This window comes from Corvus kubaryi, unplaced genomic scaffold (assembly GCF_017639235.1).
Source record: "Corvus kubaryi isolate FWS band 111438036 unplaced genomic scaffold, C.kubaryi_AGA036_p1.0 split3-37296, whole genome shotgun sequence".
NCBI lineage: Eukaryota > Metazoa > Chordata > Aves > Passeriformes > Corvidae > Corvus > Corvus kubaryi.
The window spans coordinates 3,244,053-3,258,455 of NW_024582086.1; positions in this window are offsets into that span (position 1 = coordinate 3,244,053).

The window sequence follows — 14,403 nt, forward strand, 5'->3', positions numbered from 1 at the left end:
TCTTTCTTTCTTTCTTTCTTTCTTTCTTTCTTTCTTTCTTTCTTTCTTTCTTTCTCTCTTCCTTTCTTTCTCTCTTTCTTTGTCTCTCTCTTTCTTTCTTTCTTTCTTTCTTTCTTTCTTTCTTTCTTTCTTTCTTTCTTTCTTTCTTTCTTTCTTTCTTTCTTTCTTTCTTTCCCTCTCTTTCTTTCTTTCTTTCTTTCTCTCTTTCTCTCTCTCTCTTTCTTTCTTTCGTTCTCTCTTTCTCTCTTTCTTTCTCTCTCTCTTTCTCTCTTTCTTTCTCTCTCTCTTTCTCTCTTTCTTTCTCTCTCTCTTTCTTTCTTTCTTTCTTTCTTTCTTCTAGCACTTCAAGTTTTGATTTCTACCATTTCTTTCCATTAACAGGCCTTCAAGATGAAAATTTATACAGAATGTGAGTTTCAGTTTAGTGCATGGCTGTATTTGACAGAACCTTTATCCTGATTGTGTAAGTTTAATTTGAAAACCAATTACTTCTAAAATTGCTTCTGCTTCTGCCCTTTACTCTGTGTTGTGCTTCAAGTTTGCTTCATTTTTACTAATATTTGAAATAGAATAGTAGAGCATATGCTGAAAACTCAATTCACGATCACTTTTTTTTCACTTTCTATGTTCCCACACCTTTTATTCCTTTATAATTCACCTGATCAGAAAGTGCAAATTATTTCATGCAAAAAAAAGCCTCTTTTGAAATATGTTCTGTTGAGCAATTTTCTCCAAAATCTAAAAGGAGTTTCTGAAAGAATATGTCTAAATACGTGACAGATGTTTCTTCTTTTCCTAGCCCTGTAAAAATCCATATTGTAGTTTTACTCTGGAGCTGAAGAGGGAGGCATGTGGCTTTGGGACAGCCAGCCAAGCCAAACTTTCCTGGCTTTCTATATAGGTGAAATTTGGAGGCTCCAAGAGTGGAATTCCTGACCCCATTTGGCTCCTGGCATTCCTGCTGGGAAACAGCAACTGTGAAAGCTATGGGCTTCCAGGTATTCTGCGGCAAAGCTGGAAATTTGGGTTTGAAATTATTGAGGCTGGATCCAGGGCATCCAAATTATGGAAACGTGACCCAGATACATTTTCACAGGAAATTACCATGATGCTTCTTCAGCTTCTCCTTAAGCTTCTTCAGCTTCACCTACAAATATATGGGGCCTCATGGGATTTATCCAAGAATTTCCAGAGAGCTAGCTATTGTCATCAAAAAATCTCTCTTGATAATTTTTGAGTGGTCTTGGGAATCCAGAGAGGTCGAGCTAACAGGAAGCTGGTGAACACAGTCACTGGTCACAGCCAGCATGGCTTCATGAGATGAAAGTCCTGCTTGTCAAATCTGATTCCCTTTTATGACAATGTAGCCCACCTAGCTGATCAAGGGAATCCAGCTGATGTAATCTTTCTGGTTTTCAGTAAAGCTCTCAATACTGTCCCTCTGAGCATCATTATGGACAAACTGTTTAGCACACAGCTGGATAAACACATCATGTGATGGGTGAGCAACTGGCTCACAGGCTGGGCACAAAGGGTTACAGTGAATGGGGTGACACCAGACTGGTGACCTGTCACTAGGGGGGTTCCACAGGGCTCCATCCTCAGCCCTGTGCTCTTCAGCATCTACATAAATGGCTTGGACACAGGACTGGGAGGGATACTAAGCAAGTTCATAGATGAGACAAAACTGGGAGGAGCTGTTGACTCCCTTGAGGGCAGGAAGGCCCTGCAGAGAGACCTTGACAAATGAGAGGACTGGGCAGGCACCAACTGTATGAAATCCAGCAAGGAAAAGTGCCAGATTCTGCATCTGGGACAGGGCAGCCCTGCATGTACAGACAGACTGGGGAAGGAGAGGCTGGAAAGCAGAAATGAGTGCAGAAAAGGGACCTGGGTGTCCTGGTCAATGACAAGGTGAACATGAGCCAGCAGTGCCCTGGCAGCCAGGAGAGCCACCCGTGTCCTGGGGGGCATCAGGCACAGCATCACCAGCCGGGCAAGGGAGGGGATTGTCCCACTCTGCTCTGCACTGGGGCAGCCTCACCTCGAGTGCTGGGGACAGGTCTGGGTGCCACAACACAGAAAAGCCACTGAGCTGTTAGAGAGTGTCCAAAGGAGGGCACGAGGATGGTGAAGGGCCTTGAGGGGAAGCCGTGTGAGGAGTGGCTGAGGTCACTTGGTCTGTTCAGCCTGGAGAAGTGGAGACTGAGGGGAGACCTCACTGCAGTTACAACTTCCTTGTGAGGGGAAGAAGAGGGGCAGGCACTGATCTCTTCTCAATGGTGACCAAAGACAGGACCCAAGGGAACGGCCTGGAGTTGTGTCAGAGGAGGTTTAGGTTGGATATTAGAAAAAGTTTCTTAAACCAGAGGTTCATTGGGCACTGGAACAGGGTCCCTAGGGAAGTGGTCACAGCACCAAACCTGACAGAGTTCAAGAGGCATTTGAACAATGCACTTGGGCACACGATGGGGCTGGCGCTGTGCAGGGCCAGGAGTTGGACTCTGATGATCCCTCTGTGTCACTTTCAACTCAGCGTATCCTGTGATTCTGTGATTCTGTGAAAGCAAAGACTAACACTCTACATAAATGCTACTGAATATTTTAAATTCGCATTAGAAAATGTGGAAATAAAAATAAGTGAAAATGATTGATTTTCACAGACGAAGTTGTGTCTAGAAATGAAAGTAATTTCAATTGTATCAAGAGCTAAAAAGGTAGGCTATGTCATTCAGCCATTACCTTTGAGTTACATTCAGTTTCTGTCAAACAGAAAACAAGGCCTTCTACTCAAAGCTCTGCAGACTGTATTTATTCCAATTGTCCACTGTAAATTGTAAAGAGACAGGTTTGAGCTCAAGTGAATCTTCAAGCTCTGTGATTTTTAAGAATTGGTCTCAATGCAGCAATGAAAAGTTTTCTTTCCCCCACCACCTCTACCAAAGAACTGACCTGGTGGATGCTTAGATGGTACTGTACATAGCAATAAAGTGATGCCAGGCTGAACCAATGTTGCTCTAGTAAATGTAGCCCAGAATCCCCAGCGTTCTGAATAGCCTCGTGCCCCAGGGCAGTACATGGGATTCAAGATAGAAACTTGAAAGAATATCTCCTGATGTTACTCCCCCAAACCTTAAGAAATACAGTTTGAAAAAAATCCCAGGACTTTGCAAAAAGGTAACAAAAATCACAGCAAGGTCTTCATTATTACAGTGGAAATGAACTCTCCTCCTCTATTTACTTTACCTTATCTTATATATCTGCATAGCTCTAGGACTGAACTATGATAAGTCTGAAGTTCCAAAGGGAAGCAGGGGGCACGTGCTTCAGGAGCATGTAGTTGTTTAAAGAGTTCTCTGATTCCTTTGTGGAGTTTTGCTAAATTCTTAAAGATTTTCTGAGAATGAGGTAAAATCTACTACAGCAGCAAGACATTGCAATTATAGTGATTTTGGGATCTTTCAGTCTATTTTTGCAGGAAGTACCAATCTTTGCACATGAAAACAAACCCCTCCCTGTTACTTTTTAGTGACCTGTTCTTCAGTTCACTAGTTCCCTTAGTTGATAAAGATGCCTTTTGTAGAAAGTTCCCATGCACTTCATCCTGTGCAGACACCAAACTGCTCAGCCAGCAAGATGAGGTAATCAAAAATCATAGAGTTTCTTGAGCCTAAATAAACATATCCCGCCTCTCAGGAGGGATCTCAAGTTGGGCTCATTGCTACACCAACTGTAGTCATGTAGCTTTTGGATGGTCTGAGCAGAATAGCTGCAAGTGTGGAATGGCTGTGTTTCATGGAATGTACCAGGTAAATATACCTTCAGCAGATCAAATTTGTGGAGAAAAATCCCTTCTCATTAACTCTGGCTTGCTTATGATTAAAACCACTTGCTGTTCTAGTCTGTGTTACATACCCAACTGAATAAAAAAACAGTGTGTTGATACAGAAATCAGTATGGAGGCTTAAGCCTCAACACATCCATGGGTGATAGTTACTTGCAATTAAAATTACACAGGAAAAACTGAAACCTACTACTTCATATTACTTGAACAAGGAAGATGAAGAGGCCATCTTGCTTTGGAGGGAGAGAAACCACATATATAGCAATTGACAAATGTGGCACAAACAATCAAAGGCTCTTAGCATCAGGCTCTGAATAGCCATGGCAGATATGACTTATGTGTGCATTAGGAGCGTGGCAGAGTGCATCCCAACAGATGCCACTGTGGCTCCAGAGGAGACGCTCTTTGAACCCTTTTGTGGCCAGGAGGAACAAGGATGTGCTGGTAACTACTGAGGCGCACGCGGTTGCCGTTCTTCTCCCGTGTGCCTTTTCCTTGTCATCTGCCAGAAACTGGAGGGGTCCTTTCAGCACCAGGCCCTACTTCTATCCACTCCTTGCTCTCTCCTGCCATTATTGTAGCTGTTCTCCATGGAAGTGTCACTCCAACAGCTCAACCCCCTTGAAAAGCCATGTCCTCCCCACATCCACCCTTACCTTCTTGGATTGTGTAGAGAAGGTAGGATGGAGAAAGTCTGAAGGTGTACTGGGGTGCCATGGAACTTGCTCTGGGCACACTCCTGTGCTGTAACCCAGCTGCATGAGCTGACTGCTCTGCTCTTCACATCTGCAAATATTCCTTAGCCTGACAACTTTACAAATTGTAATTTGTTCAGTTAAGGTAGTCGTCCCTTGTTTGTGTAGAAAATGATGATAGACAAATTTGGAACTCCCTAAATTCTAATTGTGCCTTGGGAAGGGGACAAGTGTGTGCCATTTATGTGCCCTACAGGATTTGAAGATGCAGAAATTCTGATGGAGTGAAATTCTCACCGGGTGAAGTGTTCATTCTCAGTTTACTTTCAGCCCTCCAAGCTGTAGCGTTACTGTTACATATTGCTTGGATAAAACTTGGATGCCCCTGATCACAGGGCAGGAACTCCTTTGTGGAAACTTATGGTAACACATTTAATTTAAAGTGCTTTGGTGGTGTCAAAACCTTGGTATGAAAATTTAATCTTATAATTACTCCTGTGCCACCTAATTTTTATACAGAAAAAAAAGCAAGCTGTAGTGCTGCTAATGACTTTACTGCCCTTCAAGGGCAAACTGTTCTTACTGTTTCAAATTTCAGTGTGACTGTGATTTTTTGGAAATGATTGCTTATGGTTGAGTTTTTTTCAAAGACTGTATAGACGTTATGAACTCTAAAGTTCGGTTTCAAGGTATGGTATTTAAATCATACCTAAGCGAACTAATGAAAGAGGCAAATGATTTAACAGGTTTTTGTCTGATACGTCAAATATACTGAAGCTAGAACTAGTAGGAAGTCTAATGCTGGTTTTGTCACTGGCCTTATCTCATTTTCATAGATAATTTAAACTCATCTATGTCTATTTCATTTTCCTTTAAATTAGAATAATAATATGAAGCTGTTGTAAAGACTAATTACTGATGTTTTAGCAAGGTAATACTCAAGTAGCATGTCAATACTTTCCTCAAAATGGAACTAAACACTGAGGAATCAGTATTTTATTCTTCTCTTATCTACTCCCAGCTGGCCTGAGTGGCTGTGGTTGGAGCATGTGCATGTGCTTTTATGTGCTCTGTTACAGCCAGCAGCTGACATTTGATTGATAGATAATGCATCATTCTTAACCTCACTGTCTTCAGAAAACATTCCTATAGCCTCTTGCCCCCCACCCCTCATCTAGATTCGTTCGCTTGATATAATGGCACTTTCTTCCATTTCTTCAAAGTGGAGGTTGTTTATTCAGTAATTCTCTAACTATCCACATTCTTTCTGATTTGAAAGATGTATTTTCAAGATACAGTCTGGCAAAGGAATTTTAAAAATCTGTGTAAGATTCTGGGCTTTGATCTTTAACACTAAATGACCTTTGTTTTTCATGCACTTGCTTTATATTCTGCTGTGAAATAGCTCTACATCAGGTCTTCAAGAGCAAAATGAAAATTTCTTACAGGAACAAGGCTTTTTATTAAACATTTCACGGGACCCTCTTTCCCCAGAAAACATGATCCCGTAAGAAAAGGAGATAATTGAATTTGTGGAGTCTAGTGGGGAAATATGAAAAATATAGAAGCTTAGCCACAGATTTTTTTGTTAAAACAGTGTCTGAAAGATGCTGCTGTTGAACATGGTATTTTGCACATTGTCACATATCTTGCCCTTTCTGTCAAGGATACCACCTACGTCAGTGGTTTTGAATTTTTATGTACTGGAAAGGTGACATCAGTCAGGACCTCTACAAACATCTGCTTTGTTGCCATGAAATGGGACTGCAAAAGTTTCCTAGATAGGGTACCCTAATTTCTGCCCAAATTATTTTATTATTATTATTATTATTATAATTATATTCTTAATTACGTTTCATTGTCAGTTCACTGAAAAACTGATTTTTTGTCATAGCAGCTTTCTCCTTCTGATATTTCTTTTTGGTTATTTACTGCTAATTGGATGTGATAATTCTCAGTCACATATTGGCCCTCTCATTGTAGATCCAGCATGCTGGATCTACTCTTTATTATATTGAAAGTGGCCTTATGGCTCCAGAGCACAAGATCTGGAAGAGGCTGGTGGGTAGGTATTGTAATTGTGCAGAACAAGCTGCAGTGAATAGGAAGTTGGAATTTCAGGTCAGAAGAAATAAGTGGTGTGAGAGCAGTAGTAGGTGGGGAAACTGCCTTTTTGGGTTCCTCAGCACTGCAAACATGGCATGCCAATGAAAAATCACAATCCTTATTCATCCCACACATCCACAGTGTATGGCAAGCTTATGAGAGGTCATTGCTGCAATGTGGCTTCTGCAAAAGGGGCTGAAGGCTTACAGCTCTGCTAGAATAAAAACAGCTGTCAGGTTGTGCTTCCCCCAGGAAAATTTCAGGGTCTCAATGAATGGAGAGGACACATGCAGATGGCTCCCTTGGCAAAGAGATTCATGCTGTCGGTGATGTGGGTTGAAATTGGAGGGGCTGAAGCTGTGACAGCCACCATCCTGACTTATTACCTGGGGAGTGAACTGGAAAATATTCAAAGCTCGAATGTACTGCTCTTGAGAAAACATCATTTTGACAGGGCTGCAACAGATTTTTCTTCTTTGACCTTGTCTTGCGGTGACTTTATGATATGTATCCCATATCGCTGCCCTATGCCCAGAAATTAATTTTTGTGCCTTTCTATGCCTTTAAACTGAGCTTGAGAGGGGGAAGGAAAAAACTGAGCAAAACTTTTCAAAGCAGTTTGCAGCTTGTTCAAGGTCACACAGAGACAGACTTTTCTTTCAACAGCGGCAGGAGAGGGAGAGGGAAGGGAAGCACCCGGCTTGCTTTTCTTTCCAGTCAGCTTTTGGCAGTTTTTTTCCTCAGCTCCTTTTCCTCCAGAGACTTGAACTTTTGTTTTCCTGGGACTTCATTTTTTTCCTTTTCTCTCTGCTGGACTGTTTCAACATCAAAGCACATCGGGAGGACTTTCCACCGAGGCCTTGGCCCTGGAGGTGGGCCCACCACCTTGTCCTAGCTCCAGGGAGGGGGAGAGAGAGACTATGGAAGGATTCTGAATTTTCCCAGGTTTCTCTCAGCAGAGCAAGAGGTTTTACTATTTAGCATTATTATCCTTTTCCCGTGTATTTTTTAAGTAAATATTTTTTATTTCTTCCACTTTCCTTCGAGGAAAATTTATTTTTTCCCGAACCTGGTGGGGGAGGGAGGGTTGTAACCTGCCTTCTCTCAGAGGATGTATTTCTAGATTTGGCCAAAGTGGGACAGACCTGCATACAAGGAAACAGTCTGTGAAACACTTTAACCTGGTTTATAAACTTCCTCTGCTCAAAGACAAACCCAACCTTAGTATTCTCAGCCTATCTACATCCTTATCAAGCCCATAGATGTAAATTGGTCTATTGATCCTTGGAGGACATCAGGAACAGCAGGTACAGATTCAAAGAGGCAGATGGGCTTTTGTGCACTAGTGCTGGTTTCCCCCTGTGTAAAGGGTTCTCTTTCCTAGTTCCAGAGGAATTTGCTAGCTCTGTATTCCTTCCCATGCTGAAGGTTCTGCTCTGAACTCTGGAAATCCAGAAGAGGTTGGTTTCCTCAGGCTCTTACTCAAGTCAATAAGGAGAGAGGGGCTCTCTCTAGGAATCAGTTCAAACTTCGTTATGTTTTTGCATGTAATTTCCTGAAAATCTGATTTTCAAACTGGTCCCTGTGAGGAGAAAGATTGAAGATATTAATCTTTTCATTCTGGCCTAGGATGACAATGAGTTAACTCTGTATTTATGTATGTTTGCATATTTACAAATAACTAGATATTGTGATTGGGCCCACAAGTTGACTTAACAGTTCAAAGCAAAACCAAGGTCTGGATTTGTCTGAAGTTTAGGGATACATAAGGAATTTTCAGGCCTGAAACTTCAACCTTGATTATAGTTGATTTGGAACTTCACTTAAGATAAAAAAGGAAGGCATGTGTTTAACTACAAAAGATTTCTGTTGACAGAGTTCAAAAGCAAGCATAGATTGAAGATTCATTGGAGAATCTACTGAGAAGAAAGACAAGAAGCAGCTACGTCTTTTATTTTAAAATCTTGCATATATTTTTCTTTTAGATAATAGATTTCTTCCCAAAGAGAAAATGACAACGACATGTTAAGTCAGCACCAGGAGGCCTGCATTTGTTCCTGCTGTGATGGAATAAGAGGCTCATTGAGAAAAAACTTAGTAAAGACAGAGTAAGCAATTGTAGGAGAGAGAACTTGTTCCCGAGCTTGTTGTCAAGCTTTCATAGCTATGGCCCCGTGTGTAAATTGCTTCTGGATTATTTATTTTAAGCAGTCTTGCATTCTGAGTTCGTAACATAGGTGTTATGAGGTAGGTTTGAATTTTTGTCCTAAATAGCTCACCTAAACTGGGCATCTATGTATAATGGAAGACAGCCTAAATTAAAAGAATTAATTATTTTTACAAAATTTATTACTGTGAGAATAATGTAATGTGTATTAAAATCTGCCATCATGAAACAGTCATGGTGTCTGCAAGATTGATGATCTCAGGATGGCAGACAGCAATTTTTAACAGGTCAGAAGATGACAAAAAGGTCTGGAAATTGTAACTTCTGAAAGCTGGAAGGTAAATTTAGGAATAAAACATTTTAGTGCATATGGAATTATGCTTCTGATAAAGAGTAAAATCTGTACAACATCCTGTCTTTTGCTCCACAGGCCACAGTTACAGAGGTAGAATGTAAATTTGTTGTAATTATATTAATAAAATTAAAATTTGGGGAAATTCAAAATTGTTTGCAATCCTATTCAACTATCACCACACAGATCCAATTAGGAAATTCAGATCAAAACTAAAATATCTGTTTACAGTTCACTTCCACACAGAGCAAGAAATTCAGATTTCTCTAAAGAAAGTTTTCAAAACAGAGGCCAGAATTCAGCTGTGAATGGAATAGCACCTTAAAAATTAGGAAGTGCCAACAGGTGTCAGCTCTAACAACTTTCTCTCCTTCAGGACTAGAACTTCATTCAAACTAAACTTCTTATATCTAGAAGGCTTCATATGCCTATAATTTCCTCTATCTATATATATTTAATTTCTGCTTTCAGATACAGTAAAGTTCAACAGCAAGAGTCAATCTTTGATTTGGAAGCAAGATTTATGTCAGAAAAATGACACTGTATATATATTTTCATCAAAACCAAAAGCAGACAATAATTTGTCGAGGCTTAGAGGCATGAAATGTTCTCCAAGGTTAATTGTTTAGCCTATTAAAACTAATTTGCTTCCTTTTTTATAAAGCAGCAGTCCCATTATAAAATGAAGTCCCATTAATGTGCTAAACAGTCTCACATAGTCTGTAGTAAAGAGTATCTACTGAGTAGAACAAAACCCAGCAGTATGATATTTGAAGGTCACTTGAAGCAGTTTATTCCTAACTTGTCATCTAATTTGGTTTTTATATCTGAACTTAAGGTCCCGTATTGGGTTTTTTCACGCTTCTAACATACTTGCTTTTATTTTATTTTGAAAGTTCAGAGAAAGTTTCTAAATTTGGCCATTGTACAGAACTGGCTTTAGCTAAAAATTAAGAAAGGCAGCTGCCTATGGCTGTTGGTTACCTGGGCCAGGCATGGTCCTGGTGTCTGCTTGATCTGTGCTGAAAGAGAAGACGAAGAGCAACCTGTGCTGCCTTAGCAGTTGATGACTCCTGCTGGTTTTGTACTTTGCATGTCAAGGAATATTCTGGTGAATACCTGCTGACCCAAGACACCACAGCTCCTATTTCTGTCCCATTGATGGCAGCAGAAGATGCTAGTGTTTAATTCAGGGTCTGTCCCTGGGTTTCCTGACCTAGTCTCCTCCTTCCTGTTCATGGTGGGAAGATGTCAGCTCCGGCCCAAGCTCTCTGCATTCCCCATTATGGGCCTTCAGGCTGAGCATGCAGGGATTGGGTAGTTTTTATCCAGAGAATGAGAATGTAGTCAATGTGGGAAGGTGGAGTTTTCACAGGAAAACTGCAGAATGGATAAACAGGTCCTGTTTCCTTTTGTCTTTCCTTATTCTTTTCAATCCCATTGGAATACGGTTTGGTCTGGCTCTGCTGGTCCAAGAGTAAGTAGTAGTAGTTTTGTGGCCAAGAAGGCTAAGATAATGAATGGTTGAACTCTAATTATAAAGGTTGTGATGAATATTGCTTTCTATGTTGGTTGTTTGTATTGCAGGTGGCTTTGGCTTGCTATGATTATGTGAGATAGTAGTCAGCAGGACAGTACTCATAGGGCAGATAAGATTTGGTCAATGCCAGCTCTTTGGGGCTATTTTTTGAGGACGGATGTTATGCTAGGAGTAGTCATTGTAGGCTGAGGGTGGTGATTAGGAGCTTATGTGAAGTGGCCTTAGTTCACAGGACTTTTGGGTAGGGGGATAGGAAGACCGTGGGGAGGAAAGCAATCATTGATTTTTAACATTGTATGAGGTTTAGGTTATGTAAGCAGTCAGAACCATGGATTCATGTAGAGGCAGTTAGTGTTGCTAGGCCTTTGCAGGCCGACAATACTAACACGAGTAGGGTTATTAGGGTGGATGGTGTTGCTTGGTGTCCAGTAAGCCACATTAATAGGGCACTAGTCCTCTTCTCAACCATGACTAATGCATGATCTACTGGACAATGAGACATTATCCAACTAACCCTTCCCACATCATGCTTCCTTGTGACAATAGCAATCACAACAAAACTAGGACTAGTACCATTCTACTCATGATTTCCAGAAATGTTTCAAGGCTCATCCCTAACCACTGGTTAGTGAAATTTTCCCCAATCACCATTCTCTTCCTAACATCTCACTCACTGAACTCAACACTATCAACTGCTATAGCTGTCACCTCAGCAGCCCTAAGGGGACAAATAGAACTAAAATAAACACAAATTTGAAAAATCCTAGCCTTCTCATCATCTCGTCTTCAGCTTAGGCTGAATAGCCATTATCATCATCTACACATCAAAGCTCACCCTACTGACTTCCTTTCTATACTCCCTAATGACCACCACTCAACACAACCAAGGCTTTAAAACTATCAGCAATAATAACCACACCTCTGTGACACACAGAGGTGGTTTGTGTGATCTAAGGACCCCCACCATAACAGTAAGGAATTCAGTCCCTGCATGACTAAAGTGGTTTTTGAACGAACCCTAAAGGTCGGTGGGGAGAACCAGCAGTTATGGCGTCATAGTGTAATAATCAAAAAGGTTTTTCAGATGTGTCTACATAAGAAATATAAGGAGAACTGTGTAATGATGAAAGTTTTAAAGACAGTGATACTGCTTTTTAAGAAAATACTTTATGGTTGACTAGAAAGGTTGTTTATTGGCTCTTATTGATGGGACATTTAAAAGCATTAGTTAAACTCTGTCGAATTAGTAAGAATAAACAGAAAGAAAAAAGAGCTGCCTATATCAAAGACATTACTGCATGTGCTAAAGAATGAAATGTGCATGGATAGCTCTTATGTATCGTCCTATTCATCTGAGAACAACTTACTCCTTACACTTATATTTGTAATATATATGAAGAACCGTTTTCATTACATTTGATTTCAGCATGAGTGACATCTCAAGTAGCCAGAAACATCTGCAGTGTTCCTAAAAGTGATAGAGTTGTTTTATTTCCTTAAAATTATTCCAGCAAAAGACCAGGTTAGATATAGATAGTTGTTAGAGGCAGGTAGTAAAATTACAAAAGTTTGGGTTGTTTATTTATTTGTTTATTTTGTTGACTGGCTTTTTTAGGGGCATTTAGACTCAGCAGCTATTTCCAATTTATGTTTGGAATGAAAGAAGTGAATGCTCCTGTCCAAGCTGGTGATTATGAATTAAATGGAACACTTGGCATCTGTAACAAAGGAAAGATGAGAAGATGCTAAAGATAGGCATGTAAAATCACAGGATTAATTTAGGGTAAGAAAGATCTTGGAAGGTTATGTAGTCCAGCCTACTTCTTAAAGTGAAACTCATCTCAAAACTGGACCACATTCCTCAGGGTCTGAGTCAGTAGAGGTTTGGAAATCTCCAAAGCTATGATAACAGGTTTTTTCAACAAGTTTTAACAATCCCAAAATTGGAAATTGAGTTAGGAATGAGATTCAACATTCAGATAAGATGTATTGAGGTAAGAGGCAGCTGAAAGCGTGTGTGAAGGGCTCATTGCAGTTTGGAGGCTTCTTAATCAGAGATGCTCCTAATCATCCTTTTTGATCAGAGATCCTCTGATCTGTGTATGAGGCTGGCAGGGAAACCAGCAGATTGAAGAATTTGTGAAGCCTTGATGTTTTTTGTAACTCATGCTCTTAAACCCATGAATTCCATAGAGGATTGTGGAAAGAACAGTGTTACATCTGTCACCTGATGATAAAAGGATGATGCTGACAGCTTTTTATTAGGTTTATAATGAAATTACATGTTTCAGGATAGTATGTGGGAATCTTTTTTAACTTTTCCATGCACAGCTAGTAAAACATAGTGTAGTAAAGATAGCAATGGTTACAAACATGTAAGAAAACACTTTGGAAGCTGGACACCATATGAGGAGAATGTAAGTTCTGCAGTCCTGAGGTAAATCCCTCTTTCTATTGACGCTGGTTTTATTGATGCCCTAAATTAACTCACCAAACTGCTAGACAGGAAGATTTGTTTAGAAACGAGATGTATCTTTCAACTGCAGAGGAGCACAAGGGCTAGAAAAGACCTTCCTTTGCACTGTTTGGGCAGGGAGCAGATAAGTGGTGGTGTATGTTTTTCGGTAATGTGCTTCTCTACGACATGAGGCACTGAGTGCTGTGGTGGGGACCACACATCACTGGACCAGGCCCCATGTGGAGCAGTACCTACAAGCCTCAACTCAGTCAAATCTGTGTTAAAACTCCATTTTTGCAGACAGGTTTATGTTACTGGATATTGTCTTCTCTTCCTTCTAAATTGCTTCTGGTCCCAGAGCTTTCTTAAATGTGGGACTGGATTAACAAGAAAAGTTTGCTCTAAATTTGTTCAGAAAGTTAGGATGCTAAGGCATAGAAAAGTAAGTGATACCTAAACATTACATCATCTACACCTCTTGTTTATTTGAAGGCATTTTATGGTTTCTTCTCACATTTGTGTCAGCGTGTTGCCTTCTTCAGAGGGGTGTCATCCATTCTCACAAAGGGCCTGCTGGAGGCTGAAGTTACAGTGACTACCTGGAGGGAGGGAAAATAATTTGCTTAAGACTGGAAATACCTACCTGAAATTTATTGTATTATATTTTGTTGTCATATATTTCAAGGGCTGAAGAAGCTTGGATCAAGTCACATCGTTACAAGACATTTGTTAATACATTGGTATATTTGAAGCTCAAATGGGCTTAGTAAGGAACTATTTGTATTTGAAATATGCACTACAGAAGGTGTGTTTGTAACATGGTAGCCAAAGAGTTGACCTGTGAAGCATCTTCAGGTAATGTCAAATATTCTACCTTAAATTCTAATGACAACTACTCTCTTATTTTTTTCTTTTTTTTGCTGACACAGAGAATAAATGTTTTCCACACAAGCAAGAACATTGATGGTGAGAGTAGTTATTTCTTCAACTCTCAAAATTTGGACTTTTTTTGAGATTTCTTATCTTTATTTCTAATTTTTAGCTCATGTGATCTTCACTTTAGTCTAACAATTTGAAAGCGAATGTTGCCTGTTCAAAGGAAAAGAAATTTCTGTGTCACGTACCTCTGTTGAACCAACAGGTTCAGTGCACAGCTGAGGCACTGAGGTTTAACCCCAGACAGCAAGCAAGCCCCAGGGAACCTCTCCCGCACTCCCTCACCAGCAGGATCGGGGAGAGAA